A 14,942-nucleotide genomic window follows, 5' to 3' on the forward strand; every position below is an offset into this window, starting at 1 on the left:
ACATATTTTTGTAGAGACTAGTGGATATGCAACTTATCCACAGAGCTTACTCTACACATATAGGTCCAGGTCCCTGACATACGCTAGCTGCTCAAAAATTTTAGCACGAAATTAGTTGAGGAGTAGCATGTATTTGAGGAGGTCTATCCCAGGTAAATGAATTTTATGTTAGGTATAGGATAGCCCCTTCAGTGTGAGCAAGACACCCACTCTCCCTGGCATTTTACTTACACACAAATTGTGAGAACAAACTAAATATGCCAGGCATTAATGAGCTGGTTTAGGTACCAGTACATTAGTTAGCACGTGACATTTCAGTGTCATTGACCATCATAAAAATAGGTCGCTAGGCAAATCCCGATGATTTTGCTGTTTGTAAACCAGAGAAGCTGTCTAGTGAGCTGGTCGGTAGGTATCAGTGGGGGAGTGGAGGCATTTCTCTTTCAGCAATTTATTTCTCGATGTGTTTTTCCCCTTTCTCAGATAAATTCTCTCAGGAAGGACTGAGTTTTTCTGTCCCCCTACAGTGGAGATTAGTGAACGCACAATCACACGGTGACAGGTCCTGTTCCAATGTGTTTCTCATTAAATTCTCTGTCGTTCTCTCTGTGGGAAACTGGGAAATTTATCAGATTTTCATACAGGGAGGTGAATTTCTGCTGAGGAGGCAACGTGACTGCTTTTACTCTCCAGAGAGCAATTACGGCTGTGCATCCACCCACAGCCCTGCGCTTTACGGCGGCTTTCTGTAGAATGTGTGCATTCCACACGCTGACACACGCTATATATTTACATCCTCTTTGTAAAGTTTGATTGTTGTCCTACATCTACCTCCACAAAGGGCCCCTGAGAGCAAGGGGACCTGCATATCTGATTAATTAATGTATAAAATATACTACTTCGGCAACAGTCCCTATTCAATTGGAGCACGTGAAAAAAAAATGAGTTTAAATTTTTGAGAGGAAGCCAGCATACAAGCAACACATCTTCCAATAATGTCAATTCTGATTTTTAGGGTTTTTTTTTTTCATGACGGATGCATTACAATGGGGGTGAAGATGTGGGTTTGTTTAGTGAACATAATTTAAGTCATCTACATGACTTCTACAAATATTCTTTGAGGGCTGGAGTTCCTGCAAATGACAATTCGGAAGGGAAGCCATGCTACTTGTATCATTGAGAATTAAAATAGGGGTTGCCTCTGAAAGCTCATTCTTACCTTGGAAATGGTGTTGTCTAAAACTCAGTTTTTGCTGTGGAAGGAGGGGGAGGGGGCGAGAAAGAGAGAGAGAGAGAGAGAATGCTGAAATAAGCACACGGGTACATAAGGCAGCTCGTGGCACAGATTGTAGACCACAAGACCTCTCTCTTTCTCCACTTCTGAGAATTTAATGTTCAATGTTATAAAATGAACTCAGTCAAACAAAACTCCAAAGTCCAAAGGAGCCAATGGTGTAAACTAAATGAATAATGGTTTTCAAGGTTGCTAATAATGTATGCTAGACACCACTACTACATTTCAAGCAAACACTCAATGCCCAGTTCACCACATACCTGGCATCACAGTGAGGGTTTAGAGATGAAATTAAACACAATACCTGCTTGAAGAAAGCTTGCATTCTTGTTTATATTATCATGAGAGTGAACCCTAGCCTTGGAATGTTATATCCTGTTCTTAGTATATTAAAAAAAAAGCCTTTTTATTTTTTTTTGACTAAGTAATTTAATGTTAAGATATTGTTTACAATGATAGACTCAAAGCCTAAGTAGTAGATTTTAAACTACCTATTTTGGAAGTGACCTTGGTATTCCCTTTTAAGAATGCATAGCATATTTTCTGCATTTATTGACTTACAGGATATTATCAAGGGTATAAGACTGTCCTATGCTCATTTAAAGATAATCAGGTACCATGAGGATATTGAAAATAGTACCTGGCTTTTAAAAGGGTGACTTCAGAGTCCATTTGTTTTAGAAAATAGTTGACAGCGAGAATTAGAAAACAAAACACACAGTTTCTCAGAAAGTGAAAAAACACAAAACAAAACAAAACAAAACCCCGTGCTTCCCAGAAACTCAGTATTTTCAAGATGAAGATGTCTGCAGTGCAGAAACAGGTAGAGAATTAAAACATCAGGAAGTGAATCTGCCCGGGAATCCACTGTAACTTTCCAGCTGCTTTTACCTGCTTGCTGCAGGGGGAAAAAAAATGTTAACAATTTAGCACATTTTAAATAAAACATCACCTCCCACTGTTGGTCTTAGGCAAGGGATTATGTATCAGACTCCCTCTGAGAACAGCTGCTGCAGTTTGGACTGCTGGGGTTAGTGCAAATGAACCTCCCCCAGGACATGAGAGGGGGCTGGCAGATGCTGCTGAGTCTACCATGGGTGTTAGAAGCACCTTACCCCGTGGTTTCCGCCAGCTTTTCTCTCACATTGGCTTGCTGTCAATAAATATTTCATGTCTTCCCCCCCACCCCCCGGGGGTGTGCTCAGAGGACCACCCTGCAAGTAGCTGGCTCTGTGGTCACAGTTTCATGCCGTGGGCGGTGAGTGGGTGTGGAGCCGGAGGCAGGATGTGCCGGCAGGATCCAATGCGGTTAAAGTTTGGGATCGCTAGTCTGGCTTTAGGGAATCTGGAGCCTATTCTGTGTCAACACTTGTTCAAGGAGGAGAAGCATGTCCACCAGAGGATTAGCATCAGGCATCAGCGTGACTCACGGAAGGGCTAATGGAAGGAGACATTCATAAGAGGTGAGGTTGCGGGTTAAAAGAGAAGTAGAGGCCTCCCTAGGAAACATATGACTCTTCCATTTAAGCAGGTGACTCAGTTTTCAAAGGATTTCAAAGGTATTCAAAGGAGGAGAGCGTCTATTTCTTCTCCATTCCTTAAAATAGGCCATGGGCTCTGTATCAGACAACACGAGTGAGCATAGAACAAGCTGAGCAAGGACTGACCAAGTTTGGTTGCCTTTTGCGCAAAGGCAGAAGAGAACAGAAGTGATGTTGTACAGCCTACATTGATCTGTGGCCTGACATTAGGTACCCATCACCCTGTCAGAGGCAAGTGTGGAACACATTGTAATTTGAATAGCTGTTTAGTTGTTCTCTGTTTTCCACAGACATCAGTAAAGACTAATGACGTGCCCAATGAGGCACCAACTGTTGGGGTGCACAGAAATAAGACATGGTCTCTCCCATCTAGAAGCCTTAGACGGGGTTTCTATGACCAAGAAGCAAGTTGGGGGAGGAAAGGGTTTATTCAGTTTACACTTCCACACTGCTGTTCATCACTAAAAGGAAGTCAAGACAGGAACTCACACAGGGCAGGAACCTGGAGGCAGGAGCTGATGCAGAGGCCATGGAGGGATGTTGCTTACTGGCTTGCTTCTCCAGGTGGATGGGAAGATGGACAGTGATACAGACAAGCTCTGCTGTGTGGAGGGGTTGGACTCTGTAGTATTAGTCTCTGACTGTGGTAGTTGCTCCCACCACCTCACACTTGAACAGCCTGTTTTAGTTACAGTTCAGTGCTCTTAAGTTTCCAAATGCATTCAGCCCCCTTGATTAACTACGTGGGTAAATCACTCAACGGAGGCAGAAAGTTCCCACAGTGTTGGCATTCAAACCTTAGATCCTTTGGGGTGTGGTCTGTAGTCCTGTGACATGTGTGCCCCAGTAACAGAAAATGCAACTGCTCTAAGATGTGTCCTTCAACGTTAGGGAAACTGAGAGATGGACTGGACGTACAAGGATCCTTTTCAAGAGGACTCCCCAGTAAACCCTCTGCCATTCTTGGCCTTAGTGTTCCCAGGAAACCAATTCTCCAGGAAAACTTGCTTAGTACAAACAGGGGGTACCCTGGATGAAGGAAAAAAACTTGGAGCAGAGTTAGAAGAGGACCCACGGGGAGGACCCTGTTTTTATGTTTAGAAGGAAAATTTGACATTCTTATACCTATGCTATAGAGTGCGTGTAAGCGAGCATAAATTCAAAAGCATTGTCTGCTGGTCCTAAAATGTTCCTTCCTCAGGCGAGGCGTGTTTCTGAAGCATTTCCTCTGGCACAACAGGAGATTTTATGTATGCCACATGTCACACGAAAGCTTCTGGGTTGTGTTTTCCAAAATCACAGAAAGCATGTACTCAGTTTAGGGCTTATCAATACTTCTAAAAAGTCAGCCAATGTCGCTGGTCTTTTTGCTCCCCTCCCACACGCCCACTCCTTTTCTCTGGTTAATACCATCTCTTCTGGCTGGCCTTGGGGCCTCAGGTCTCTCCTCGCCTCAGCCCCCTTTCCTTTGTCCTGCACTTGCACTCACTTTGTGATTTTTCTCTCTGCCTTACTGTGTGCATGATGATGGCTCCCATGTTTAAAACCCCCATCCTCAACTCCCCTGAGCATGTCTCAAGCTTAACTCTTGAGACCAGATGACCGTAAAATCCCAGGCTTCTACAGGTCAGTCAACGGCATGATGACTTCCTCAGGAATTTGAGCAAGACATCTGGGGGTCATTCTCCTGTCCTTTTCGTTTTGCTCACAACCCTCATTCAAGCTACTAGTGACAACTTTTATCTAAACCCTCAAAAATAAATACATCTGTCCCTTCTGTCAGTCCTTTATACTTGAGTCTAAAATACTCTTGAGCTTGATCTATTGATTCAGTCTTCCACCTGCTTTGCCTTCTTATTATAATATATTTTCAGCCAAAGGGAAATTCGAAGCATAGAAGCTGTTCATTACTTTTCTGCTCAGAAATCATCAGTGGCTTCAGCAGGATGACTTGAGCCCTTACCTCATTCTCCTGTCATGTCTCTGTTTTAACTACAGATGTTTAGGATGCCTCTCCTCTGGTCTTTCACTCACTGCACCCTCTCCCCAGAGATGTCTGCACTGATGGTTCTGTTTAAAGTGTCTCCTCCACCTACTCCATCAATGTAAGTGGTTTGTCTCCCACTCAGCTTCCTCATGGCAACAGTGTTTCCAGTCCCTAGCAACATAGTACAACTTAGTACAAAGGAGGTACCCAAACTTTGTTGACAGAATAAACTGAACACACACAGTCAGTTCTGCTACAACACTTGTTTTTAAAAATGCTCTTTCCTGCGGGGCATGGTGGCACAGGCCTTTTAATCCCAGCACTTGGGAGGCAGAGGCAGGCGGATTTCTGAGTTCGAGACCAGCCTGGTCTACAAAGTGAGTTCCAGGACAGCCAGGGCTACACAGAGAAACCCTGACTCGCCAAAAAAAAAAAAAAAAAAAAAAAAAAAAAAAGCTATTTCCTTCCATCGTGATGCTCTAGAGAGCAATTGGAGCATAGTGTGAGCCCATTCACATGTACCATTTCACCTGTGAGAGTCATTAGCAGTTTCAGTTGGGCTAAGCTGAGTACACATTATGTGCACACATATACCTCACAAGACCAGTGAGCCGTATCTGCCTGGTTTGAATGGCGCAACTCTGTCTACCTGCTTTACCCTTGTGATGGGCTGAGTGAACTGTATCCCTCCTAACATAAGCCCTGGCCACCAGTGTAGATATAATGATATCACAGAGACAACTAAGAATAAGTGAAGTCATAAGGTGGGGTTCTAATTTGAGAGGACTCATGCCCTAAGAAATGTAGGAGGAGAGATAGAGCTTCCTTTTTGTCTTGTTCTTTTATAGCCATTTGCAACCAGTCAGTGTTCCTAAGCACCTCCCCAGCCCTCTTTCTTACTGTTACTGTAAAGAGATTGCCTTTGTCATATTTAATATGGCAATTCATGTTTTTTTTCATCATTTGACATATTCAAAACATTTATCACTATTTTATTAGGCTCCTGTCCTCTTAACATCTGTACTCTTAATCCTAGTTTCTTATATGTCTTATGATTTTCTTTTCTTTTAGATTTATTTATTATTATATGTAAGTACACTGTAGCTGTCTTCAGACACCCCAGAAGAGGGCATCAGATCTCATTACAGATGGTTGTGAGCCACCATGTGGTTGCTGGAATTTGAACTCAGGACCTTCGGAAGAGCAGTCAGTGCTCTTAAGCGCTGAGCCATCTCTCCAGCCCCAGTCTTATGATTTCTATGGAACAATTTTGCATGTAGCAGTGGCTCTCAGAAGTTGGTACGTTGTGCTCTACAGAAAACAAAAACTACTGTCTTTTCTCTTTTTCCTTTCTGAGTTAGAAAAACTTACCGTCCTTCCACACATGGCACAGAAAACGGAAGCCTAAGACCCAGTATCAACTTAAGGCCTATACTCCATGACATACCTTCTGAAATTAATTTCTATTATAAGATTATAGAGCAGCTTTCATCCAGTCATCTCCAAAGTTACCTACTTTGTAGTGAGGTTTACCAAGCATAGGAAATGAAGATGTGTGGCTTAGATAATTAAACCCAAACTCTGCCATTGACAATACAGTTTAACATGGAAATTTGGTAGCACATCCTTGTTGCTGGGTCCAAGAAACTGAGTTAACAATTGCCTGATGCATACTTTATTTTATTTTAGGTCACATATACATTAATTATTAAATCGTGTCAGTTTCAAGTTGTATAGATCAGCAGCAATTAAAAATAAATACATTAATATATAAATAACCAAGTTTTTTTCTTTTTGAGACAGCCTCATGCATCTTAAACTGGCCTTGAACTCCTGATTCTCTTGTCTCTATCTCCCAAGGACTGAGATTATCGGTGGGTCTCACCATGCTAAGCCTTAACCACAGTTTCAAAAGGCCGCTTGTCTTATTATCATATAGTATTTATCCGATTTGCCACATGAAGACTTGCAAAAGGGACTAGAGGGGACTCACAGGTCCTCTGCTGTCTTGTGTGTTTGTCTGGGCCTCTTCCTTATCTAAGCCCCTCTGTTCTGAATGCACTCACTGTAACCGAGAGGAACAGACACTGACTATGCAGTAGTTCTGCTGAGAATTAACTAGCAAGGTCTAGACATCTTGTTGGGGTTCGACCTGATCATTTATAAAACTCTCTAGAAGTTTGAGGTGGTATTTTTTTTTCCTGTTATTTATCCTCCAAGCCAGTTTCTAAATTGGGTCCATGTCACACTGACCTTTCCATTCATGTGGTGCATACGACTGTGGAGAAGGCTTTGCTCCCCTCTCCTAACAGGCTCTCGTTAGAAAAGACCTGGTAAACAGACATGATTAAGAGAAAGTTATGAGTATAGTATACTTAGGTATTATCTATTTAACATAAAATAACAGACTACTATGGGGAAGGGAAAATGCTGATGAAACTTTGTTAGCTTAATTATTCCGGCTATTGAATGAATATAAAGAATAACAAGTATTTCTTCGTCCCCTCTGCTGGTTGGTGCACATTAATTCATAGAGGTCTTTCAACACTCTACTCTGGGTACCAAGAATCAATGATTTTAATTTAAAATCGACTAAAACCTTAAACTCTCCTACTAGATTAAACTTCGCCTTCATCTTGAGTCTCTTGAGCAAACTACATGATGCATTCTAATATGCCTTCTGTCACTCTCTTCTACCAGTGTTCATTTCAGTTCTAAAATGCTTTCAGTCATTCTCAGAGCGAATTTCTTTTTTCTTTTTTTTTCCAAATTAAAAAAAAAGGGGGGGGATGGGTGGGAGGAAGACAGCAATCCTAGAGTCATAGAATAGCTATAAACATGACCATGAACAAGACAAAGTACAGAAGCATTCACACATAGGAAGTTGGGATAGGGTGGTGCTACCACACTCTCTAAATCTAGGGTTTTAGAAAAATATCATGAAAATAATTGTCAGTGCTGTGCTCAGTCACATATGGGACACCCACATTTCTCTCTCCCTACAAAGTTCAGGACCATCTCAAAGGAAGGCATGGAAGGATTGTAAGAGCCAGAGACATAGGAGGAATGCAGCAAGGTAGGAGCTTCTAGACACGAAAGGATCCCTGACCTCACAAACTTGCAGTACCTGTGGTTGTCTGTCCAAAGCCTGAACAAGACCAAGCCAGTAGACATTCTAGCATGGAGTCAGAATGGGTTCACGAGCCTCCGTGCCTACCTGAGGAGCTATGGGCAGTTGATGGCCTCTGGGCAGGGCAGATTTCCTCAAGGGCGTGGCTCATGGTAGGTTGACCGTACTCAAAGGGATGCCCCCATACTTTGGAGTATTTGGCAGGTCAAATGGATTTTAAAATGAAGATACAAAGTTGGTGGGGGAAAGGACATGGGATTGGATTTGGGAGAACTTAGGGGGAGGCATACGGTGTGAATTCAATCAAAATACATTGTATGAAGTTCTCAAAAAATTAATAACATAATTTTAAGACCCTCATTAAATGGACTCACTGGTTGTAAACACCTTGATTAGCTGCTACATTAATCATTATTTAAAGTCCTCAGTCAAAAGCTCACTACAGAGGAAAATCATGGCAATAGTGCTCAGAAGTGACCTTATGATGTGACCTTGAGACCTTAAGATTGAATGTTTCCATGACATGACACACATTCAATAAGAAGTTATTCACTCAGAAAACTTGGTCTTGACTCTAAGAGGTTTGGCCAGACTCATTTCTGACATTTCAAGAGTCGCAAAAAAAAAAAAAGAGAGAGAGAGAGAGAGAGAGAGAGAGCAGTATTGTCAGCAACAACAATAAAATGAGCAAGACTGTTGAACTCTACAAAAGATGGCTTGTTTTGTCTCCAAAATCCAGTCGGAGGCGAGCAAAAGGTCACTTGAACAAGGACGTGCATATTTTTAGCAGAAGTTATGACCACTCATGATTCAGTGTGAAGTGTGTCACATCTGCCTGATAGACTCATATGGCCATTGTGCTAACTGCGCTCTGTGTGTGTGTGTGTGCCTTTGGTGCGTTCCAATTCGTGCTAAAGTGCAGTCAGAAGTGGTGGAGGCGCGGTCATGGCAATGGGACACACTAGGTATCTTTCTTCTAGGACTCTGAGTCAGTCTCCACAGTGGATTACTAAACACATTCCAGAAATCTCATAAGTTACTACTGCTCTAAAAATGGACATAATTACAGATGAGCAAACCTACCGCAGAGCTTGATGTAATCTTTAAGCTAATTAACACAAACTATTTGCAACTGGCTTTTACTCCACTTTTCTAAAGATTGCATATATGTTACTACAAGTTCATAGACCTTCCATTACAGACAGGGCCCCTTCCCCAGCATACTGAGACCCACAAAGTAGAGAGTGACATTGAGGGATAGACAGAGCAGACAGTTCCAATAACTGGAGTTGTTTACTCCCACCAGCACCAGCCAGAGGTGTGGGAATCCTTTACAAATCCCATTATTTTAAGGGTTTACCAGTAGATTCCTCTGGGTGTGGGAGTACTAAGTTCTGGAGCACGCAACACCTAAGATCCCTGAGTGCCGCAACAGCATTGTTTTTATTGCTATGCAACCGGCTGCTTGCTATGGTGGTGAAGACGATGATTCACCCCCAAAATTCTTCTTTTTGGGACTGACTGAATGTTACTAAATTCTTGAAAATAAACATTTTTTTTCCTGTCCAAAGGTGCTCTTAACTCAGATATTATAGCCATAGCAAGGCTCTCAGGTCCGCAAGGGTTTCCTGAAAGAGCTTTTTACTGTAGAGTGTCCTGTCTTTATGTTCATATGAAGGTGGTATCTGATATAAGCCAGAGAGTGTGTCAGGTGCTTTGACTGCAGAACCACAGATTGTGTAGTTTTCCTTCAGGTTGGACCTGAGACTGGAATACTGAATCCAAGATCTGGAGGCAAAGTTTACAAACTGGATTGTCTTTTTTTTTTTTTTTTTGTCCTGTCTTCTTCAATGCCATACAGAGGTTATTCATTTCTGTTTTAATTTCTATAATATGCTTATTCTTGAGACTCTATAACACATACAATTCAAAACCTTAATTTTCTCTTTTCTATTGAGACAGCTATGGGAAGGGAGGCTTTTGAACCAAGGTTCAGAAAGGATGGGGGGGGCGGAATTAGGAATTAGATGTCAATTCGGTTAGCTGAACTGGAACACAGAAAGTCTATGGTTGGAATGCTTGTATATACAAGAGATGCCCGGGCACTGAGGATGAACTTGACCAAATGAAAGGCTGCTAATGGATCGTGGACACTCGTTTAGTTACTTACATCTGTGTGTACCCTTCAGTGAGCCTTTGATGGCACTGAATCCTTTTGTTCATTCTGAGATATATATATATATATATGTGTGTGTGTGTGTGTGTGTGTGTGTATGAATGAGAATGTTTCTTTCCAAACTTAAACTTACAGCCATGTTTACATATGATTTTATATCAGGGATTCAAATCACATTTACTTTTAACATCAAAGAACCAGAAAACAAATTGCAGGCATCAATTGTCACAAAGCCCAGCACCCGAAGCCCCTATCTTTGAGATACCTCCGTCTCATTAGAATTTGACCCTGGTCTTACTTTAGGAGTAGTTGAGAGAATATTGCTCATTTTTCTTAGCTGTCAAGATTCAGTTTGATCCATCGCAGATCCCTAAAGCTATGTAGGGAGCTCTCTCCTTAATTCCAGTGGTTTCATTTCTAAGCATCTGTAATAGTCCCTGCTGGGTTCAGGGAGAGTTTTGCTTGCTCTGAGTGTGAGATCACGCCCTCAGTAATTACAGTGAGCGTGCCGTGAAAATATGTGGTGAATATAATGTCAGGAAATCATGCAAATTTTATTATCACCCGTGAAGTGGTGGCTGGTGGAGAACTTGTCAGTATTTTCAACGTGAAGCCTAATTACCTTGATTTACTTGTACTGCCATTCATAACCTTGCTGCGATGTTGCTCCTGACAGCGCTTCTGCATTTTACAAGGAAGGAATAACGCCATGTAAATAATTTAAAAACAATAAATCATTTAGAGTGGCTTTAAACCAAAACCTAATGCAGTAGCTGGCTGAGTATTTGCTACACTTAACAGGTAGCTGGCACGCAGAATTCATCTGTGTCTAGGAGGTATTTACTCCTAAATTCCGTAAATGCGGAAAAGGCAGGTCGGAAAAAGACCGGAGACCCGAAGCCTATGAGCGTATCCGCCCTTTTACCTTTTGGACACCGTATGGAAAGTGGAGAAATCAAACTCTAATCTGGGTCCTCCTACTTCAAACAGAGATTTGCTGAGTTACGCCAGGCAAATGACTAATTAAGGCTGCTTCTCTGAGCAGAGCTGGCTGAGCTTTGGAGAGGGGGTATCTGACTTGCCCCGGGCTGCATCGCCACCTCCTCCTCCCCCGTCCCAGAGTTGCAGGGGAAAGGACCTGAAAGGTTGGGAGCAGGGGAAACAGAGCTGGCAGGTAAACAGCTGGGGGGCGAGGGGGGGGGGGAGGACACTCTTTTCTCTCTGGTTATTTCTCCACACAAAGCAGATAATGAAAAGCAAAAACCCATCGGACAAAGCTTCTACTTAAGAAGAAAGGTAGGAGGACTCGCTTTATGCCGGAGGGAGCGTGGGGCTGCCAGCTGCTTCTGGACAATTGCGTTCCTACTGGGTGCCAAGCAAGTCATTATCTCTTTTAATCCTCACAACAATTCTCTGAGGTAGGTATGACTATCCCCTTTTACAGATAAGGACAAAATCAGAGTTAGATTAAGTAATTTGCCTGAGGTCACCGGCTAGGGAGTGACTATCAGGATTAAGTCTGGATCTCTCTGACTCAGGCAACACTCCCTCCATCCGGACTCTTCCCTCCCCCACAAGCCGACTTCTTAACTCTGGGAATTCACATATAATTTTGACATGCCTTTGACATTGTCCTGTGAACATTCAGACGAGTGGAACCCTTCTGGTGATAAAGCATCCTGAAGGCCACCCGTCCCTCTCTGCCTCTACTTCCCAGAAAGCTGTCTTGGCTGATTCTGCCCTCTTACTGCCTAAGAAAGGGCAAAGGTATACGTGCTTGATACAGGTGATAACACAGTTTCTTCTTCGCTGATTCCATTGCTTAGCACCCCACCCCCACCCCATCCCAAGTTCCTGGGCAGCTGTTCCTCCTTATCCATTTTTCTTCAGGAAAGACAGAGTATTTTTGCTGTTCCTTTCAAAGCACGAACATTTGAATAATTTTTACCTTAGACTACCTTTTTTGCCTTGATTCTGAGTTCTGTCTGCCTAAGACCCACCTAGAGTAGAGGGCTTGCTCTCTGGTCAATCAAAAATCCCAAGTGCCATGCTTTGGCTCACCCTAGGGATTAATAAATGTTAGTTCCTTTTACATGGAAAATCTTCAGCATTGTACATATTTCCCTCACAGAAGCAGGTGATCCCGGCCTCTTAGACTTGAGGATTTAGTCTGCTTCCGTTTACCATTAGTGGTTTCCTTGAATAGAGAAAATTGTGGGTTTTTTTTTCCTTAATGTTTATTAATCTGTAATTTTGTAAGCAAAACTCTGGCGTATATGTGCCTACTCCTGTCTACATGGCAAACGAAAGAACTATGGGTAATCATGGTTGTTCTACCGTTATAGAAAGCACTTCATTTCATAAACATTTGAAACATTTTGAGGAAGAAAGTTTTGTTTTTAAATAAAAATTCCCCATTATCTGTTTATTGTTACACATTAATTGTTCAAAACAATGGGTTTCATTATGAAGTCTTCATACTTGTAAATAATGTACTTTGACCATGCTCATTCCATATTACCTTCTGTTACGCCCTCTCTCCAGGTATCTTTCTTTTCCTAAGTCCTTTGTGGTAAAGGCTCAAAAAGGCAACTGTTACTTGTTTCCCTCATATGCAGGATGGAGATTTATTTGAAAGAACTTCACTCCTAAAGAAGGAAGGCGAAATGACAGGGTCTGTCAGTGCAGACTTGCTAATGCTCTCAGGGTCAGCGTTTACTCGTTGTCAGTCACTGCTGAGGGCCTTGGAGCTCCTTAGAGAGGACTCTTGACTTCTGTTGTACAAGACCTTTATAGAAAGAACCTGGTGAGCTTTTATCAATGAACTGCCCTTCTCAAAGTCCCATGCTAGGACCAGCTTGTAGAGTACCTGGGATCTTGTTGGAAATGCAAATTCTCAGACTTACTCAATCAGAACCTGTGGGCAGGGAATCTGTCTCAGCAAGTCCTGCAGAGGGTTCTGGTGAGCAAGGAAGTTGAAGAAGATGGTCCTGTGGCAACTTTTAAAAGGAAGTATCCAAAGGTTAGAATGAAGGGCTTAGCGAGAGGGCTCAGCAAGGGAAGGGGCCTTCTGAAGGACCTAACGGCCTGAGGTCAGTGCCTAGGACCCAGATGGTAAGAGAGGACTGACTCTGGGAGTTGTTCTGTGACTTCTATGTGCACAGGATGCTACTTATGTGTGTCCAAGCTCATACGTGTGTAGGTGGATGTGTGTGGGCACAGATACACTACACTAAACACACACACAGCATGCACTCACACCACACCACTGCACACACACACACACACACACTACACGCATACACACTGGGTACATTGGAGTGGGACATGTGTGTGTGTGTGTATGCAGAAGTGCAGTATAGCCTATTTACAATAGGCTAATCAACCAGTAGATAGTCAACCTTAGGGGAAATGAAACTGAAGCAAAATATGCTATAAAGAGACCAGGTAAAGATAAGAGGTTTGAAGCTACTTCCGCTATAATATGCCATGCTCTTTTACAGTACAGTTAAAAAAGTAAAACTCTCTTAAAACAAAAAATGATAGTGAATTATTTATATATATAATATATTTATATTTATATATAAAATGATACTGTATTATATCTATCTATATCATCTATATCTATATCTATCTACTGACCTCAGGCCGTTAGTCCTTCAGAAGGCCCCTTCCCTTGCTGAGCCCTCTCGCTAGCCCTTCATTCTAACCTTTGGATACTTCCTTTAAAAAGTTGCCACAGGACCATCTTCTTCAACTTCCTTGCTCACCAGAACCCTCTGCAGGACTTGCTGAGACAGATTCCCTAGGCCTCCTGCCCACAGGTTCTGATTGAGTAAGTCTGAGAATTTGCATTTCCAACAAGATCCCTGGTACTCTACAAGCTGTGTATAGTATTATAGTGTAATATATATATATATATATATACATACATGCATATATATCACAGTTGCTTAGTCTTATCATCTTATACTATCCCTTGTGTATGAGTGTCCCTGCTATGCTACCTTTTTATACAAATGACAGCAGAGTACATTTATTTATAGGAATAATTATACGTGTTATCATAGCACATGAGTGAAGAGTTGCAGGTCAACTTGGTGACTGCTATGATGTCATCAGGAGGCCCAGTAGTCAACCCATTATAAACCATGAGACTATCATAGATGTAGTCTGTTATTGATCCTAGAGCCATCAGATGTTTCCTGAATGTCTTATCCCAGGTCACTTCCCAGACACTGCTAGTTTATTGCCCTAAGGTAGCACCCCAGACTTCTGCATTTTTCAGAGATTCTCAGCTTATGTAGAGTTCATACATTCTTAGTCGTAACATACAGCTGTGGTTGAGACGCTGTAATCATGCTGACCCGTGTGTCTTGAGTTTGACAGTCACTGTTGTAGATGCATCCAAACTGGGACATTACAGAATTTAAAGCACATGAGAAAAAGTTACAGGTATTTTCTTTTTTTTTTTTTTTTCCTTTTATGTATGAATGCTCTATCTGCATGTACATCTGCGTGCCAAAAGAGGGCGTCAGATTCACACTAGCGATGGTCATGAGCCACCGTGTGGTTGCTGGGAATTGAACTCAGGACCTCTGGAAGAGCACTCAGTGCTCTTAACTGCTGAGCCATCTCTCCAGCCCCTACAAGTGTTTTCTTAAGATACAAATTTATTAAGAATAGGAAGGTAATTGTGTCCACTCAGCAGAGTCCATGGGACTTTTATTGGTTCTTGAAGCAATGTTTGAGCTCTCCAGACTGTAAGGACACTGCCATTGTTCCTACATGACCTGTCATGTAGCCTTCATAAA

The sequence above is a fragment of the Mus caroli genome, unplaced genomic scaffold (assembly GCF_978045245.1).
Source record: "Mus caroli unplaced genomic scaffold, Mus_caroli_1 scaffold_4, whole genome shotgun sequence".
Classification (NCBI taxonomy): domain Eukaryota; kingdom Metazoa; phylum Chordata; class Mammalia; order Rodentia; family Muridae; genus Mus; species Mus caroli.